At 43.2% G+C, this 19,404-nt stretch overlaps 1 protein-coding gene across 2 annotated transcripts in view; it reads left to right on the top strand.

The window, feature by feature from the left end:
* Positions 1 to 19,404, top strand: part of RUNX1 (runt-related transcription factor 1) — a 353,781-nt gene that overhangs the window by 261,701 nt on the left and 72,676 nt on the right. The gene's annotated exons all lie outside the window — the stretch shown is intronic.

Raw genomic sequence — 19,404 nt, 5'->3', positions numbered from 1 at the left:
AAAAAGCAGTGGGGTTGTTTAGTCTGCAGGAAAGATGTCTTCATAGTGACTTAATGACTATCTTTGAGTAAACATGAGAGTAACTCTCTTTTCCAGAGCCACACCCTTCACCAGGATCTGTGGTTGGTTTACAGTTCTAAGGTTGGTGGAGCTAGCTAGAGCCCCCACCCAGCATTTCAACACTTCCAAATCTTATCAAGTCCCTGGCAGAAAATCAGTATTCTTTCTTCTGGGGTAAAAGATATTGAAAGCCAGGTTTCTGCTATTCCTGGAAGCTGGGCTAGTGGGAGGTTATAAAATGAAATGGTTAAGAATTTGGGGCCTGGGGTAAAATAAGTGGAGTGCTGGTTTAGACACTTAGGCCTTAAGCAAATTACAGAGGTTCTCTAAACCTCAGTTTCTTCATCTGCAAAATAGGGATAATAATGAGAGTTTCTTTATGTGATTGTACGAAACCATTGCTGCATGCCTGGCGCAGAGAACGAACTTGGGAAATGTCATGATACCCTTAGAACAACCCTCCTGCTCCTCCTGGGCCTGGCCCCTTGAGAGCACCTTCTTGTGGTGGGTCCTGTGGGGACTCTCAGGCCTTTCTTCCTGGGCACTTCTGGGTAGACTTAAACTTCCAACCTTTTGGTTATCAGCCAAGTGCACTAACCCCTTGCATCACATAGCTATCAACATCTACCTGGAGGAAAAGCGTTAAGCAGGTGATCCCTTGATATACCTTCTACTTCTGTTTTTCTCTCATGTATAAAAGAATGACGGTTTGAGCCCCACCCCCAGCATTTCCTGCCACATTCAAAGAACTAGCAAGGTGGCTGAACTTCAGAAACAAATGGTGACTGCTTAGACTTTTAAGAATTGGCAGCCAGGGGGGAAAATACGTCTGGGCGGTTGTAACTGCCTGTGTGGATATACAGTTTACTCTGCCTCTTGCTGTTTTATAACTTAAGAGAACAGTCGTTATTGAGAAGGGTCCTTTGAGCAGACAGAAGGGATTTGCTACAAAGAGGTACCCATTTTCACAGTCTTTGCTATCGAGTTGAATTTGGTGGCTAGAGGGTGGTAATAAGGATCACTCCAATATAAAGAGATGCCATAGCCCCAGATAGATCGTCTCACATTTCATGAGGGCCTTCTAGAAGTAAGTCAAATGCACAGAATGCTCCCAGGATGCTCTGGGTAAAGCTGACTTTTCTGTTCACCCATGACACAATGGTGAACCATCACTGCTAATATTAACATGCCATTTCCTTCTTATTTGGGTATCTTATTGTTTGTTTTTATTAAATAGATTCTGACTCATGACTCAAGTGTGAGAACTTTTCCTCTCAGAATGTTCAAGGTTATAGTTTGGAAGCGGATCATCAGGCTTGCCATCTGAGTCCCTTCTGTGGGTGGGTTCGAACCGCCAATCTTGTGGTCAGTAGTCGAGTGCTTAACTGTTTGTGCCTCCCAGGGACTCCCCTATTTGAACATCTTGTTCTAGGTTGGAACGTCTTTCCTTTGATGCAAATCTGCTCAGTCACTCTTAAAGACCTTTATGTTGTTAAGTGCAGTCGAGTTGGTTCTGACTCATAGCAACCCTGTATGGTGGTGGTGCCTATGTGCAGTGGAGTCCGTTCTGACTCATAGTGACCCTGCATGGGGTTTCTGAGGCTGTAAATCTTTATGGGAACAGAAAGCCTCATCTTTCTCCCACAGAGCAGCTGGTACTTTCTAAACGCTGATGTACTCGTAACCACCAAAAAGTGGCTGGTGGATTTGAACCACTAACCTTGTGGTTTGCAGTCCAGTGCTGATCCTACAGTGCCACACCAGGAATCCTAGACCTTTATAAAACCACCCTTTTATCATTATGGTGCCATGGTCTCTGGGTGATGGTAAAATGACCCTGGTTTTGGAGAAGTTCTCTTGTTTCATGAAATTAAAGATTATGAGAGGTAGACCATTAGCCCTAAGTCAGAGACATGAAATGATTTCCTGGGCTGTGAAATAACTAATTGTTGGTAGAACCAGAAGTGGAATGAAAAGCTCTGGATACCTAGTCGTACACAACCATACCTCGGTTGAGTGTGCTTCTCTTCACTGTTTTACATATTGAAGGTCTGTGCCAACCTTGCATTGAATGAGTCTTTATAGAAAAGTTGTGGTGGCACAGTGGGTAAGCGCTTGGCTGCAAACTGAAAAGTCAGTAATAGGAACTCACCAGCTATGGCAGTCAGCTTCCCTGAAGATTACAGCTTTAGAAACCCTAGGGGAAGATCCGTTCTGCCTGATAGGGTTCCTATGTGTTGGAATTGACTCAAGGGCAATGGATTAATGGGAATATGGAAGCAAGTTTCCAGGTGTTTCTTCCATGGCATTTCTGGATAAGTTTGAATCATCAAGCTTTAGATTAATTGTTGTTGTTAGTAAATGCCATCGAGTCGGTTGTGAATCATAGTGACCCTAGGTAGAGTTTCCAAGGAGCGGCAGGTGAGTCTGAACCGCGGACCTTGAAGTTCAAACTGGCCTTGCAGTCCAGTGCTTATTCTGCAGCACCATATCAGGTTAGTAGTCAGGTGCAAACTACTTGTGTCATTCCAGGACCTTGACAGAACGCTCTCAGGAGGCTCTCTCAGCTGAGGTGTGCTCACAGGAGCAGCGCTAGGCCAGGGGGTGTGGAAAAGAACAGTGTTTGCAGCTAGTAAGTGAAACACTTCCAAGCGTGCCAACATATTAAATATAAGCATTCTTGTGAAGCTTGAGAAATATAGGGAGAGGATTTTTCAAAGAAAGTCTATTTAAAACTTGTTTTTATTTTTAATATTTTTATTAATTCATGTGTTTACAATTTACTGTAACTATACCAGAGGACTTCCAAGAGCTCACAGAACAATTATATTATCTTTCAATTCCGTTTTTCTGTGAACTTTTGGAAACCCTCTCATGTAATAATGTTGAGATACCAATTGAAATACCTTGTTGTTGTTGTTGTTAGGTGCCATTGAGTCGGTACTGACTCATAGCGACCCTGTGTACAACAGAACAAAACACTGCTCAGTCCTGAGCCAACCTCACAATTGCTGCCACACTGAGCCCATTGATGCTGACACTTTGCCAGCCCATCTCTCTAGGGGTCTTCCTCTTTTCCTCTGACCCTACACCTTACCAAACATGATAGCCCTCTCCAGTGACTGATCCCTCCTGCCAATATGTCCAAAGTATGAGACACGAAGTGTGGCCATCCTGGCCTACTGCACTTCTCCTAAGACAGATCTGTTGGTTCTTTTGGCAGTCCATGGTACTTTCAATATTCTCCTCCAACACCATAACTCAAAGGCATCAATTCTTCTAGGTCTTCCTTATTCACTGTCCAACTTTCTCACGCATATGCAGTTATTGAAAATACCATAGCTTGGGTCAGTCGTACCTTAGTCCTCAAGCTGACATCTTTGCTCTTCAACATTTTAAAACGGTCTTATGCAGCAGATTTGCCCAATGCAATATGTCATTTGATTTCTTGGCTGCTGCTTCCCTGAGTGTTGATGGTTGAGCCAAGAAAAATGAAGTCTTTGACAACTTCAGTCTTTTCTCCATTGATACGAATGTTATTTGTTCGTTCAGTGGTGAGGTTTTTGTTGTTGTTGTTTACATTGAGATGCAAGCCATACCGAAGGCTATGGTCTTTGATCTTCATCAGTAAGTATTTTAAGTCCTCTTCACTTTCAGGAAGCAAGGTTGTATCATCTGCATATTGCAGGTTGTTAATGAGTCTTCCTCCAATCCTGATGCCATGTTTTTCTTCATAGAACCCAGCTTCTCGGATTATTTGCTTAGCATACAGGTTGAATAAGTGTGGTGAAAGAATACAACCCTGTTGCATACCTTTCCTAATTTTAAACCATTCAGTTGTCCATGTTTTGTTCGAACAACTGCCTCTTGGTCTATGTACAGGTTCCTCATGAGCACAATTAAGTGTTCCAGAGTACTGATACTTCACAATGCTGTCCATAGCTTGTCATGATTCACACAACGAAGGCATTTGTTTAGTCAATAAAGCACAGGTAAACATCTTTCTGGTATTCTCTGCTTTCAGCCAAGAACCTACTCACTCAGGTGAAAATACCTGTCTTCCGATGACACTTCTGGGTGGGTTCAATATCTAAACAGTATTCTCAATGTATTTAACTCAATGTTTTGTGGACTTGTGAATTAGTTCAGTGCCTTGGAGGATGACGTTTTGCTTTGGAGGTTGCAGAATACTAGGGGTTGGGTTCTGACTTCTTAGGGGTTCCATCCTGGTTTGGGCCATCATTCTAATATCATAAGTCATCACCTGTCTGGGCAGATTCCATTACATCTAGAATACTGAGAAACCTAATTAAAAATTCAGAAGGTTAATAAAACAAATACTGGCCATTTCTGGGACAACTTCTGCCCTTCTATTAAAAGAAACCTTCAGAGTGTCTCTTTTGGGCTTGAGATCTTGAAAGTCACAATGATGGAGAACAAGGCTGTGCTATTACTTGGAACCTTTACAACACACTATGTTCTGAAATCCTAGCTTTCATGTGGACAAAATATTTTTCAGTGAGAAAGTAGCCAATTACTGTGGAGTTAATTCCAACCCATTGCGACCTCATAGAGAGTTCTAGTTAAAACATGTCCATTGAAGAACCTCTCATCATTCAGTTGCTTTTAAAAGAAACTTTGTTGAGATTATGTTTCAGAAGTAGAACTTTCTCTTATGATTTTGAATGTAAGTAACAAGTCTATAATACATATAGAAGAAACATAATCATTATATTTTGTGAGCTTATGTTTCAAAGGAGCTCTGGTAGCGTAGTGGTTACGAATTGGGCTGCGACCCACAAGGTCAGCAGTTCGAAACTACCAGCTGCTCCGTGGGAGAAAGATGAGGCGATCTGCTCCCGTAAAGATTTACAGCCTCGGGAACCCTGTTCAGGATCGCTATGGGTTGAAACCGACTCGACGGCACTTAACAACAACATGTTTCAAATGAGAAAGCAGAATGTATGAAAGGTCCCTGTAAAATGATGGGGAAACTGTGCCTAGAAGTATTCAGACAAAATTGACCAGAAGAGTGTAGGACACGTTGACATTGTGTTTTATGGACTGCTCTTATGAAACTGAAAACTATATGTCATTCTTTGAAAAATGTTATTTGCTCCCAACAATTGAAATACAAAGAATAATTGCTGTCGGTAACTGTTGACACACTACTCATGGTGACCTCATGAGCACCAAAAAGAAATGCTGCCCAGGTGTGTGCCATCTCCATGATATAACTAATATCATTATGACCCACAGAGGTTTCACTGGCTAATTATTGGAAGTAGATCACCAGGCCTTTCTTCCTCATCTTTCTTAGTTGGGAAACTCTGCTGAAACCTGTTCAGCGTCCTAGCACCGCTGCTGATAGGTGATTGATGGCTGTGCATGAGGAGCATTGGCTGGTTCAAAGTCCAGTATTCTCTATAAAGGGGTGAAAAAGAGGCAAACACTGTGGTTACTTGTGTACCTCTTCCTCCCCTCACTCCCAAATGAAAAGCAAAAAGGGGAACCAGTTGCCACCCAGTCTGCTTTAACTCACTAGGAGTCACCAGGTTTTTTTTTTTTTGAGGCATCTCTGGATAGGTTCAAACCACTAGCTTTTTGGTTAGCAGTTGAATGCTTAACCATTTGTACCACCCAATTGAAAGGAGATAAATGCTCTTCTTACTTATAGCCCCTCTTCACCATGTAAAAATACATTTCCTTGTTAAGGTGGTCATTCTTAGGGGCTTCAAAAAGTTCTTGGGAAAATGGAATTAAAAGATAATGATATTTTTTCCACACACTTTTTATGAAGTTCCTTTGTATGTCCCACTGGGCTCAGTTTCCCAACTGAAGATTTGGCAAAAGCAGCTTTTAATGCATTAATAGTAATCATGCCTAAAATATTTATAAAGAATTTCAAAATTTCTTTCTGTTTATTATTTTTAGTATTACCAAGGTATACCAAGAAGAGTGTTATATGAATACAGATTTCTGTGATCCTTGAGTTCTCAGTGAACTAACTTAATTTGAGTGAAGTTCCCTGGGTGACACAAATGGTTAAGCACTTCTCTACTGAAAGGTTAACCCACCCAGCAGCACTGTGGATTTAAAGGAGCTCTGGTAGCGTAGTGGTTACGAATCGGGCTATGAACCCTTCAGGGCCAGCTGTTCGTAATGGCCAGCCGCTCCGTGGAAGAAAGATGAGGCGTTCTGCTCCCGTAAAGATTTACAGCCTCGGAAACCCTGTACAGGGTCACTATGGGTCGGAACCGACTCAGCAGCACTTAACAACCACAACTCTGCTTCCGTAAGGAGCTCTGGTAGCATAGTGGTTATGAATCAGGCTGCGAGCCACAAGGTCAGCAGTTCGAAACAAGGTCAACTTGATGGCAACAGTGTTTTCTTTATTGTTGTTGGTTTTTAAATTTAACTTACGTCTAAAAGGGTCCCCTAGGGTGAATGTGAAGGTAAAAGAACTCTGGAAGAAGCAGGCTTCTGTCCCCCAAAGCAATGATAACATATTGGATCCAACTTACGTGACGGAGGATTTGTGAGTTGTTGGTAGCCAGCCTCATCTTATACAGAAGCCACTAAGATTTTTAGATGGTATTTGTGCTGTTGCAAAAAGCAATAAAAGTTCTTTGTAGATACGAGCGAGAACCCAACGAGATGATCTATATACTTTATCAGTGCAATGCAGGGAGAAGAGTAGGAACATAAACTGAAACTTACACCATGACCTTGATTCCATCTTTTCACCTGGAACGCTGCAAAACCAGATCATTATTTTCAATGCCAAGAGGTCAAGATATAAACTAATACATCACAGTCCTTGTTAGAATTTATTATATGAAGTAAAAAAAAAATTCCTGTCTGTATTTAGGCTTCAGTTTCTTAATCTTAAAACATGTAAAAAGATTCCCAGAGTCTGAAGCTGGGCACCTCGGCTTTCTTTCTGGCGCCACCCGGTCAGTGGGTGTAAACCTGGACAATTATCTTAAGCACTTTAGTCTTCGCTTTCCTCTTCTGCAGAACCAGGCCATGGGACGAGATAATCTCTAAATTAGCTCCCACTCAAAAGGGGTAACAAAATATTTTCAGCAAAAGATTCTCCACAAACAGGGCCCCTGAGGGGCCCCAGCGTCCAGGCCCCCTTCCCTGGGAGACCCCATCCTGCCTACTATCTAACATACTCACCTATACCTATATTACACATTATGATCATTCTTTTTCTGTACCTTTTTGTATGTTTTACTAAATTAGAATATGCTTCTGAAATTATCTATGAATAACTCACTTGGTTTCCTGTGGCCCTGATTTGTGCCCTATCAACTTGGGGTTGCAATAAAGGTTGAGATCCCCATTTTATCCCTACTTGCTAACTATGCAGGTAGCTCACGTGGCCGAGCCTCCATAAAACAGGGACACTACCACCGCCACCAACATCACTAGGTGTATAAAGTCGATGTCGATTCATGGCCACCCCATATGTGCAGAGTAGAACTCTGTGTGCATCACAGGGTTTTCAAGGCTGTGAGCTTTGGGAAGCAGATCACCAGACCTGTCTCCGAAGCACCTCTGGGTGCATTCAAGCTGCCAGCCTTTTAGTTAGTTGAGTGCTTAACAATTTCAGACAGCCAGAAACTCCCAAAACAGAGACAGTGGTGATGCTAACTTTATGAGATTGTAGAGGACTTCAAGTTGGAAGGAAAACCTTAGCTCTTATTTGCATTTTGTCTTAAAATCCTTTGGAAATTAGTAACATCTAAAGGACCTCTGGTAGTGTGGTGGTTACGAATCAGGCTACTAACCTCAAGGTTGGCAGTTGAAACTACCAGCCATTCTGTAGGTGAAGATGAGGCTTTCTGCTTCCATAAAGATTTATGGACCCTGTACCAGGGTCACTATGAGTCAGAACCGACTCCACGGTACTTAACAACAACAAACAATATATAAGGACTCTTGGTGTGGCACTGTGGGATCAGCACTGGACTGTGATCCAAATGGTCGGCAGTTCAAACTCACTGGCTGCTCCTCAGAAACTCTCTACAGGGTTGCTATGAGTTGGAACCAACTCCATGGCACTTAACAATAACAGCAGCAAACAAAACAAATGTGAATGCTAAATTTAAAAATTAATGGCATTCACATAATGTTGTGGGGCTGGTTGGGTTTTTGGATTTTTTATTTTTTTCCCCAGACATTTAATTAAACATTTATACATTTTGATTTTTGTAGCTTGGGTTTCATATTCAGAGCTAAATAAGCTTTTTTTCCTGGCACTTCTGTGATCCGGGAGACACTCTGGCCACTGCTTCAAAGGCCCGAATGGCTAAGATAGTCAGCCCCTCATCCCCAACTCCAAGTGGTTCTCTTGGTGAAAAATGGAAAAATCCTGTTGGAGTGACATTGGGAGCCAGTACTTATAATGGGACCTAGCGTAGTGGTTGTGAGTCGGGCTGCTAACCTCAAGGTCAGCAGCTCGAAACTACCAGCTGTTTCGTGGGAGAAGATGAGGCTCTCTGCTCTCTTAAAGATTTACAGCCTCGGAAACCCAGTACAGCATCGCTATGAGCTAGAACTGACTCCACAGCACATAACCACCACTACCACCATGGGCTCTTTTTGTATATGCATGATGTGGTTCTAGATGAGTCTCTGTCCTGGCAGCATCTCTGGGAATTGGTCTTCTTGGATAAGACTAAGGCAGTTCATCTCCCTGAGACCACTGGAAATGGCTAGCCACAGCCAGGCTATGAGGGTACAGAAATCACTGTCAGCCACCCTCTGAGTTTCCTAAACCAAAGGGTCTTTCTCTACTTAGTCTTTCTCTACTTCCAGGGTTTGGGGATATATTTTTGTAACTGCTGGGTGATGCATTACTCCATTTCCCCACAAAGACATATCAGTGACACTGTCTCCTCACTGTAGAGTGGGGAGACCTACTTATGCATAGGTAGACTCTTCAGTTTGCTACCTCTATCTAGGGTTCTTACTCCCTGTACTTGGGATGATGGGGGAGGGACTTGGCCGAGGTGCCATGGAGAGCCCTGTAGTCTCACCTTCCAAAAAGGTGCCCATGGGCATGCACAGGAACAGGCTGGCCCTGTTTCTGGGGAGGCCTTTGTCAGGGTGGACCTGGAACCCCAAACTTTCTGAAGAGGTATGACTAGCACATCACGACTTGGGGCCCGTTATGATACAGATGCATCTCTGCTTTCAATGCGTCTCTGGATTCCAAACTGTTTTCATACACTAACCACTTTCTGTTTTTCATTTTGAAAACCTTTTGAGTTTTCTCAAAGGCTTGCTTTTTTTTTTTTTTACTGTGAGGCATGTTGTTAGGAAAGACATTAGTAGGAATCTGAACCACCAGGTCTCATATAACCCCCTCCCCTTCACCAAAAATATACAAGTTTCACTTAAATAAATCTAAGTCCACTCATACACTTAACCTGTGCTTAAAGTTCATTGAAGGAATTTGAAATATCTATGTTCTCCCATTCTTTTCATGTTCTTTACCTTTAAAAAAACAACAACAAAATTTTATTTTAAGTAAACGTTGTGTTCTGTCCACAATAGTATTAAAAATTAACTAAAAGAATAGGGTAGATTAGGTATACATCCATGCATCAATGTAGCGTAATGCCATTGTTGCTGTCAGACATGTCACATTTGGTTGGATGTGAATGTCATTTTTATAGTATGAATCATGTGTGGTATATTTTGTTAGTTCTTTGTTTAAGTAAAGTATAGTGTCGTGGGGAAATTTTACTGTAGTTAATAATCTAATATACTTGAGTTGGAATTGGCCAAACCGGTTGCCATGAAATCGATTCCCCCTGTGTTACAGACTAAAACTCCTTTCTTCTGAGGTATCTCTGAGTGTGTTTGATCACTTAATAACTTGTGCCACACTCTTTCTTTATATATACAAATATATGCATGTAATTTACATATATGAATGATAATATGATAGCTAAGTATATAGAAGGAGTTCTGGTGTAGCACTGTAGGATAAGCACTAGACCGTAAGGTCAATTTGAACTTCATGGTAAACAGTTCAAAGTCACCAGCCACTCCTCGGAAACTCCATGTAGGGTGGCTCAGAGTTGGAATCAACTCAACGACACTTTAACAACAGAACAAATATATAGAAATATGTGTACACATCTGTAGGTGAAAGCCAAGATTTAAAAGAGAAAAAAAAAAACACAAAAAACTCTAGGTACTCAAAGCAAAAACTATTTTCTGTTCGGCTTTTTAAAAAGGTAACACAATCAAATTAATCAGTAAACTCCCTATTAGTGTTGTTAAATACCATCCAGTGGGTTCCTACATGTAGCAACCCTGCATAGGGTTTCTGAGGAGCAGTTGGTAGGTTTGAACTATCAACCTCGTGGTTAACAGTCCAGTACAATTGCTACAGGACTCCACTAACTCCCTGGGACCCTAGAAAGCGAGTTAATGGCAATATATTAGTTTGGTACTTCAACAATTTACTTTTACTCAAGTAGCATTAAAGGAGTATTGACTATTCAGATCTTTCCGTGTAATTTCCATATGGTGAAATACCGAACATTTGAGAGTCTGTTTATTGATTGGTTAATTCAGTTTTAGTTTTGTTTTTTGCTCACTGTGGTTTCTGGTTAGTCTTCCGGTGAGTGAGGTAAAAGGCAAACATTTGGAATAAGTAAGTTCTTAAGATAATGAATAGGGTCCTCTGGGGATTTCTTCTTTGCAAGTGGTTGTGTGAATTCCAGTTTACTCCTGGTAAAATGCTAAGGAGAAATATTCCTGGTGGCATCGTTTAGTTAGATTCTGGCCTCACAGCCCAGCGCAGGAGCCATGGTGAAGTGAGAGCTCCAGGTCTGAAGTCGTAAGAGAGGAGTTTGGGAGCTGGACCAAACTGACTTCAAGTCTGATTGCAGCTCCTTATTAGCTGCATGTCAGTTTTCTATCAAATGTTAGCTGCCATCTACCTGTACCTTCCCACACCAAACAGCATGCCCATGAGCCTTTGCAGTGTACCATTGCAATCCATAGAGTTTTCATTGGAGGTCACTAGTCCTTTCTTTAATCTGTCTGGAAACTCCACTGAGACCTGCTCAGTATCCTAGCCACACACAGGCTTCCACTGTCGAGGTTGCACATGAGGCTTACTGGACAGGAATTGAACCCAGATCTCCTGCATGAAAGTGCACAGGTTCAACCGCTGAACAACCACACCACTTCTCCTCTTCCTTATCTATAGCATGAGCTGAAGTATACCCATGGGGTAGAGGATGTGAGGACTAAGTAAGATAGCCTGAGGGACAGGCAGCAATACTGACTGCCTGGATTCAGTCTCTCCTTTACTTTCTGATCAAATTGACCTCTCTGGGCTCAGCATAAGGAGCCCTGGTGACACAATGGATTAAGTGTTGGGCTGCTAACATGAAGGCTCATATGAAAGATGAGCTGTAAAGATTTATAGCTTTGGAAATCCTAAGGGGCAGGGGCAGTTCTACTCTGTCATATAGGGTTATTATGAGTCAGAATTGACTCTATAGCAGTTGGTCAAGATTATCTTTGAGCTCGGCTTCCTCAGGTGTAAAATCTGTAAGATGATGTTCTGTCTTACGGGGTTCTTGTGTGGGTTGAATAAAGCAATTCATGTGAGGACTCAGTACAGAAATGCTCCTTAAACACAGCTGTTATTATGAAAGTGCTTGCCTGAACCACAGGTAAGATCCCTTCCCCCGTCCCAGAGCCCTTACCAGTGAAAACAACTGGAATCCTGCCAAAGGGGGTGGGGAGAGGGGGGGCAAATATTTGCTGTTGCTAAATTATTTTTTAAAAACCCTGGCAGATTGGGCCCTCAGGACACAGTACAACAAGGGCTTTTTTCCTTCCACTCTACCTACTATGAACTCCAAATAGGGAGACTGAAACAGCTTCAACCAGTGTATCCCTTTCAGAAGCACAGGGCCTGTTAACAATATTGTCTGGCTTCCTTGGGAAAAGTGATCTTGCTCTAAACAGTTAGAGGTCTGATCAAAATGTAGTTCTGCTTCCCAGCAGAACTTCTAGAAGCTTCTCTAGGTCACATATTATAAAAATAGAATAACAGAATGTCTGACTACTGCCTAGAATTGTTCTGGATTAATTGAAAGCATATATATATATATGAAAGCGCTTCAGAAAGTGCTCCTGAAGCAGCTTATTAATTAAAAAGTTTTGTGTTAATTGGTACTGATTATTTCTTAATAATAATTATTATTATTGCTCTATGTGTATTACTAGACAAAAATCTTATGGATCCTAATTACCATAATTATTGTTTTCTTGAAGATAGATTTCATCTCACGCAGTTGTTCAGGATTGATTAGAAGGAAACTAGAGAAGAAACAGGCACATTTAAATCAGCGCCTGCAATGAATTCATACTTTCAGAAATTTTACCACTTTGCCATCAGACACTAGCTGCTTTCCATTTTTCATTTGGAAAAGCTCTTGCCCTCAGAATATCTTGGCAGATATCTTAAAAAACTCTCTTGCCAGAATATGTTGGCAGGAAAAACTCGCCATCACAATATCTTAATATTTTCTTTGCCTAGTACTATATAAAACCGAAACTGTTGCCGTCAAGTCTGACTTATGCTGACCCCATGTGTTGGAGTAGAATTGTGCTCCATACGATTTTCAATGGCTGTGGGCTTTCAGAATTAGATCACCAAACTTTTCTCCTGAGGCACCTCTTAGTTAGAAGCTAAAGACTTAACTGTTTGTGCCACACTGGAACCACTTACTACTACTGTTGTTGTCATTGTTCTTAAGTGCCATCGAGTTGGTTCTGACTCATAACAGCCATGTATTGGGTTTCTGAGGAGCAGCTGGTAGGTCTGAACTGCTGACCTGTGCTTAGAAGTCCAGTACTGATCCTACAGAGTCACACCAGTTGTTGTTGTTAAGTACCATGGAGTTGGTTCCGACTCACAGCAACCCTGAACAGGGTTTCCGAGGCTGTAAATCTTTATGGGAGTAGAAAGCCTCATCATTCTCCCGCGGAACAGCTGGTAGTTTCGAACTGCCAACCTTGGGGTTAGCAGCCTGATTGGTAACCACTACACTACCAGCGCTCCTTACAGAGTAACATCAGTAGAAACTTTAAAACAAAAGAAGAGACCTTGACAAAGAGTTAAAAGAGCTGAGTTTGGGTTTAATCTATTTTCCCTTTCCAAAACTAAATACAGTTTTGTTTGTTTTTTTCTTTCCTATAAATGCTATTATTCCATTTTCTTCCAACGAAATGCTCATATAACCAGAGGGCTTTGGAAGTGTTGTGGAGCATGTAAGATCAGAGTGCAACTTGCTGACTCCTGATTCCTTTTTTCCCCTTTGGTTTTTTATATATGCTACTCGCCTGAGATTTCTGGATTAGATTTCAGGGAGGCGAAATGTTATACCCTTTAGCCTTAGTGCCAGTTTCCCAGGAGTCAAAAGCTGCAGCTGCTTCAAGTGGTAACCTTTCAAAGCTCCGGAGGCCAGCTCGTTGTCCTATTCAACTGCTGACACACTGCTGGGAGCAGGTTCGGAGAAACCCATTCTATTCCTTGGGTGATTCAGCCAGTCTCAAAATAAATAGGTAGCCGGGCCGAGTGCAGGGAAAAAGAAACGGAAACCACTGAAACTTGAGTCTTGAGGGCTGGACTGTTCTCTGAGAGCTGCTCTGTTGAACTCTAAAAGAAATCTTCAGCTCTGGGCAAAGGAGAGGCAGTCTTAATGGGAAGACCAATGGCCAGAGAGTGAAAGGCTTTGGCCATGGCTCACCCTGCGAAGCTTGGCAGCTCATAACCTCTCTTGGAACTTCAGTTTCCTCATTTACAGAACAAGAGGAAGAGGGCTTTAGTGATCCTCAGGGTCATGTCTCTGGGTGGCACAAACAATCTGCACTTGGCTACTAGTGAAAGGTTGGCAAGTTTGAATCCACCCAGCAGTACCACAGAAGAAAGGCCTGGTGAACTCCTTTGGTAAGATCATAGCCACTGAAGACTGGATGGCACAGTTCTACCCTGGAATACATTAGGTAACCATGAGCCGGAATCCTCTAAACAGTAATAAGTTTGACATTTTGGTTTTAAGGTCTTTATCGTATATCCTAACAGACTCCTGGTGTGGCACTGTAGGATCAGCACTGGACTGTGACCCACAAGGTCAGCGGTTCAAACCCACCAGCTGCTCCTCAGGAACTCTATACAGGGTCACTATGAGTCAGAACCGACTTGACGGCACTTAACAACAACAACATCATACCTTAAAGAGCCCTAGTGGCACAGTGGTTCAAGTGCTGGGCTACTAACCAAAAGGTTGATGGTTCAAAACCACCAGCCATGCCACAGGAGAAATATGTGTCAGTCTGCTTGTGTAAAGCTCACAGTCTTCGAAACCCTATGGGGACAGTTCTACTCTGTTCTACAGCGCTACTGTGAGCCCAAATTAATGGCACAGTAAGGGCCTGGGGTTTGGGGTCTCGTCATACCTTAAAAGTACGATAAAGAACCAACTAGACCATGATTCGCTGTGGTCAGCTTGACTGCCTAACGACACCAGCTTCTAAATTTAGGAGACAGAGATCAGAACGGGTATTGGGAGGAGGAGCTGGGGGGAGAATGGGTCAACTCATACCCCAGTTACCAGTTTGCATCCAGTGGATTTCAACTCATGACAACCCCATGTGTGTCAGAGGAAAACTGTGCTCCATAGGATTTCTAATGACTGATTTTTCACAAGTAGATCTCCAGAACTTAACTTCTGAGGTGACCTGGGTGGACTTGAACCTCCAACTTATAGGTTACCAGCTGGATGCATTAACCATTTGCAACCCAGGCACCCCATTCATACTCCAGTGGGGAGAAACGCCCTCCAGAGTAGCATGATAAAGTAGGAGAGATCATACTACTTCAACTTCCCATAACATTAACAACATTAAAAACAAAAGAAAAAAGAAAGACATCTTTTAAACCTACGAAGTGTTCTATTGTCCACAGGGTCACAAGATGGCCAACTTCTAGAAACTGACCTGTTGTAGACTTCGATGTCAATTTCTATGTGACTTAATTAGTTACCTGTGCTGTTATAAGAGATGTACCACAATTGTCTCTCGTCTCTCGGAGAAGGCTTTCTCTCTCTATTGGTTCTGAAGAAAGGTCCTTGCCTCTTCAGAGCTTCTGCTTCCTGGTTCCTTGGAGATCGCCATGTATCTTGGCATCTATCTGACCCCAATTCTGCTTTTTCTGCTTACTTCTTTTAATCTTTTTCATATCTCAAAAGAGATTAACTCAAAACACACCCTCTTCTAATCCTGCCTTATTAGCATAGCAAAGACAACCCATTCCCAAGTGAGATTACAGGGATGCATTGCTTAACTTCCAGGATACATTCTGTGAACTAGAAGGACATGAACAGTGTTGAAAACAGTATAGCCAAGATGCTCCCTGGAGGCCAGGATGGCCAGACTTCTTCTCTCATACTTCAGACATATTATCAGGAGGGACCAGTCCCCAGAGAAGGATATCATGTTTGGTAAGGTGGAGGGTCAGAGAATAAGAGGAAGACCCCCAGTGAGATGGATTGGCACCGTGGCAGCAGCAATGGGCTCAAGCATGGCAACAATAGTGAGGTTGGCCCAGGACTGGGCAGTGTTTAGTTCTGTTGTGCATAAGGTCGCTGTGAGTTGATACCAACTCGATGGCACCTAACAACAACAACGATGTGATTTGTGTGTAGTTGGCACACCTATGCGCAGTGAGTGCACAGGCCCTAGGGACTCCTGTGCAGTGAGTGTTCCAGGAAGCTCTCACTGAGGACTCTTGATGTACTCTGCTGGTCACACCTGGCTGTTGCTGCCTTCTCTGCTAAACCAGCTGCTGGGAAGACCAGCTCACCCATGACAACATGCCCAGAGGAGGAGAGCGCCCAAGCCAGGTGTGCATACCTTCCCACCAGCTCCCTACAGGACTACATCAGGCCAAAGGAGCCGAGGGGGACAGAGTTGACAGTTTGCGCCTGGGCCTTCACCACCAGAGACTAGTGACTTCAGGGCTGCTAGCAGCAGCCAGGCAGAAGTAGGGCTTCAAGCTCAAGAGGAGGGGCTAACATCCTGTCACTAGACACCTGGGTCCACCAGTCCACAGAAGTATATGCATTCAGACAGCAATGTACACCTACACCTGTATAACTACAGATACAGAGGTTAGGATTTACAACACATCATTTTAGGTGAAAACAATTCAATCCATAACACTCGGCCAACTAAGAAAGGTGCCGCGTAAGTCCTTCTGACTCAACTGCTGAGAGAGGCTGCCTCCCTTCTTTGCCTCTTAGAAGTATTATGGGCTGTTCTTCATTACCTGCCCTACCTATCTTCACAATCTAGCCGCAAACAGCTTTGGTTGACCACACCACTTCCCTATTGAAAGTTAATACTGTTTGACTCATTCTATGTTACTAACCTGAAGCCAAAGAAAACAAGCCAGAGAATAACTGGCTTGTATGGAGTTTGGAGAGCTTTCCAAAGCCCTGCTTTCAAAAGCCTATACAGTAGCTTTACTATATCTCACTGCTGCAGCTGCAAAGAAAATGCAGGAAGCAGAAGTGGTTTAACAAAAAAAAAAAAAGTTGGGGGTGGGGAAGAGAAGAGGGAAGGGGTGGGGAGTGGGGTGGGGCCCCCCTCAGGCTGGGAAAAGACTCTGGTATAATCAGCAGCAATTTATGAGGTCTCGCTCACAGAGTGAGGTTTGCTTCTACACACCAGAGGATTCATACAGTAGAGGGACTGTTTGCAGAGTTAAAAGGAGAGAAAAGTTCAAAACAGTCACAGAAAATCAGGCAGTTCGCCTATTGCTTTCATAACAGTGTGGGGCAGAAGCTGGTCCCACCAGACCAGCTTTCCACAGGCAGTGTCGAGGGGAAACCAGGGGAGGGGGAGGGGCTTGGGATATTCAAATTTGAAAGAGATTTCAACTGGAGAATGTGGTCTGGGCTTGGGGAAGGAACTGAGGCCTGGGATAGTCTTCTCTTCCTTCATTCCAGAACAGACTCAAACCCTGGTCTCTAGCATGAACAGGGTCACTTGTGCCTTGGAATAAACAGAACTTGCCTTCCCAGCGTCACCTGGCACTAGCCCATTGTGACCAATGTCCTCATCACTCTTTAGGAGTTCTAGGCCAAATAACCACTTGTCCATTCAGGTAACTAATAGGGAGGGCTCCCTGGCAAACAACCGTTCAAGGCAGTGGTGGTGATTTTGTGCCAGAGTCGGGTCTGACTCATAACGACCCTATATATAGAGTTCTGAGGCTGTAAATCATCTGTCTCCCAAAGAACAACTGGTGGATTCGAACTGCTGACATGGTGGTTAGCAGTCCAGCTTGCAATCCATTAAATTACCAGGGCTCCTTACCCCTTCACGGCTGGTGACTAATTCAAGCTCATGTTGACAACAGTGGATAAAAGTTAGCCCAACACCTGAGTAATGTCACCCTTCCCAAAACAACCTGAAAGGCTTTTTCTCAGGATGGGATGCAGTGACAACTGCTTGGCATTGGGAGACCTGCGTGGTGTAAATGGCTAATACACTGGGCTACTAGCTGAAAAGTTTGAGATTTGAGTCCAACCAGAGGGACCTAAATGCATTATGTTAGGCAAATCTGCTGTACGTGAATTATTAAAAGTGTGTAAGAACAAAGATATCTCTCTGAAGTCTAAGGTGCACCTAACCAATGCCATGGTAGTTTCAATCATCTCATATCCATGTGAAAGTTGGACAATGAATAGGAAAGACAGCAAAATCGGTGCAGTTGAGTTATGGTGTTGGCGAGAAATATTGAAAGTGCCATGAACTGCCAGAAGAACAAGCAAATCTGTGTTGGAAGGATAGCCAGAATGCTCTTTAGAAGAGCAGATGGCAAGACTTCATCGCTAGTATTTTAGATGTTTTACCGGGAGGGACCAGTTCCTGGAGAAAGACATCAGACTTGAAAATACGGAGGGTCAGCGAAAAAGAGGAAAACCCCTAATGAGATGGATTGGCACAGTGGCAGCAAAAATGGGCTCAAACTTAACAATTGTGAATGTGGCAAGAGCCAACTAGACGGGGCAGTGTTTGATTCTATTGTGCATAGAGTCGCTATGAGTTGGAACCAACTGGATGGCGCCTAACAACAACATAGGAGTCCTGGTGTGGTGTTGTGGGTTAATGCATCAGACTGCAAAGTCGTTTGACCTGCAAGGTCAGTGGTTCAAGCTCCCCAGCTGCTCCTTGGAAACCCTATACAGGGTTGCTATGGGTCAGAACCGACTCAATGGCACTTAACAACAACAACAACAACAACATAAGAACATCAGAAAAAAAGGCCTAGTAATATACTTCCCAAAACTCAGTCACTATAAAGTCTATGGAGGGAGCACTTTGTAGCTGACCTGGTTGTTTTGTGTTACTTCAGTTCATGAATTGTTTCTACCCCTCACTAAACCTTTTGTCTAACTTTATAAAGAAAAGTCTATGTCAGTTCTACTCTGACACGCTTGGGGTCACCATGGGTCAGAATTGGTTTTACTGGTCATTGACTTTCTTTCTAGTGAGCTCTCAGACACTGTGAGTGGCCAGGTTGGCCACCATACCATTCAGGGTCTGCTCAGCCTTCTGTCAAAGGACTTGGATAGGCCCTGGGTTTCCTGTTGGCATTCTTGGCATGTAAGAGGGCTCAGATTCAGTTCTCTCCTTTGCTGCTGGGAAAGCCCCCTGGGACCTGGCTGCCAGGCCTTTACAAAGGACAGGGAATTTCTTTAGCTCTTTATAGAGGTACAGAGAAGCAGACACCATCCCCTAGACTGCTGAAAGGGCATCCCAGCATAAGCCTCAGCAGAGAGAGGAGAGTTTTAAAAATGCATTCATTCATTCATCCATCCATGTAACAATGATTGGGACATTGCTCAATCTTAAAAGGGCCCTCAGTTTACCTTGCTCCTGACCAAAGAGACCCAGAGTCCCTGTCAATTATGTATCCTGTGTGCCATGACCAAAGGAGAATGATGATTCCCTCAGGGTAGAGGCCAATGTGGAGAACAGAAGTCCTCGGTTCATGAGCTCAGCTGCTAACTGAAATGTTAGCAGTTTGAGTCCAGCTGAAGTGCCTTGGAAGAAAGACCTGGAGTTCTACTTCCAAAAATATCAGTCATTGAAAACCCTGTGGAACACAGTTCTATTCTGAGACACACGGAGTCACCACGAGTAGGAGTGGACTCATAGCAACTGGTTTGTGGGTTTTGGTGGAGAGCTGGGATGCTTACACAACAGAGTTTCTGGACCTCTGGG

This window comes from Chrysochloris asiatica, unplaced genomic scaffold, assembly GCF_000296735.1.
Source record: "Chrysochloris asiatica unplaced genomic scaffold, ChrAsi1.0 scaffold00049, whole genome shotgun sequence".
Classification (NCBI taxonomy): Eukaryota; Metazoa; Chordata; class Mammalia; order Afrosoricida; family Chrysochloridae; genus Chrysochloris; species Chrysochloris asiatica.
Note: the sequence above shows the minus strand (reverse complement) of the source record. Positions and strands in the feature narration are given on the sequence as shown.